Here is a 442-nt window from a genome sequence, read left to right as displayed (position 1 = left end):
AAAAACGCGTTCACTCCGCGTTCTACTTCATAAAGCTATTCTTATCTACATCACGCTCACCTACCACAGACACAGCCCACAGACTCGTCCAGCACGCCCACCCGACGACCCTTTCTTTCCGAAATCCCTCGTGGCATTATCGAGTGTCGGGGCCCTGCAGTGTAACAGACTGCTAGCGGATTTACGTAAATATTTGCATGTAATTCTACGCTTTAATTAAATTCCTGCTTAGCTCCTGTCTCGGCGGAGGAGTGGCGGGCTGCTGCATGGACGTGGCAAGCGAGGAGGGCGTGAGGCAGCGCCAGGACTGCATAACAACTACTGACGTCATCGGCCAAGGTGAAGACACCTGCAAGTGAACGAGCCTCGTCTCCAGGTGGGTTTAAAGACTCAAAAATGCATCACACATGGGAGGCAGAGAGGGCACGCAAGCATCCTCTGC

The sequence above is a fragment of the Penaeus monodon genome, chromosome 15, assembly GCF_015228065.2.
Source record: "Penaeus monodon isolate SGIC_2016 chromosome 15, NSTDA_Pmon_1, whole genome shotgun sequence".
Classification (NCBI taxonomy): domain Eukaryota; kingdom Metazoa; phylum Arthropoda; class Malacostraca; order Decapoda; family Penaeidae; genus Penaeus; species Penaeus monodon.
This window is presented reverse-complemented; position numbering follows the sequence as displayed.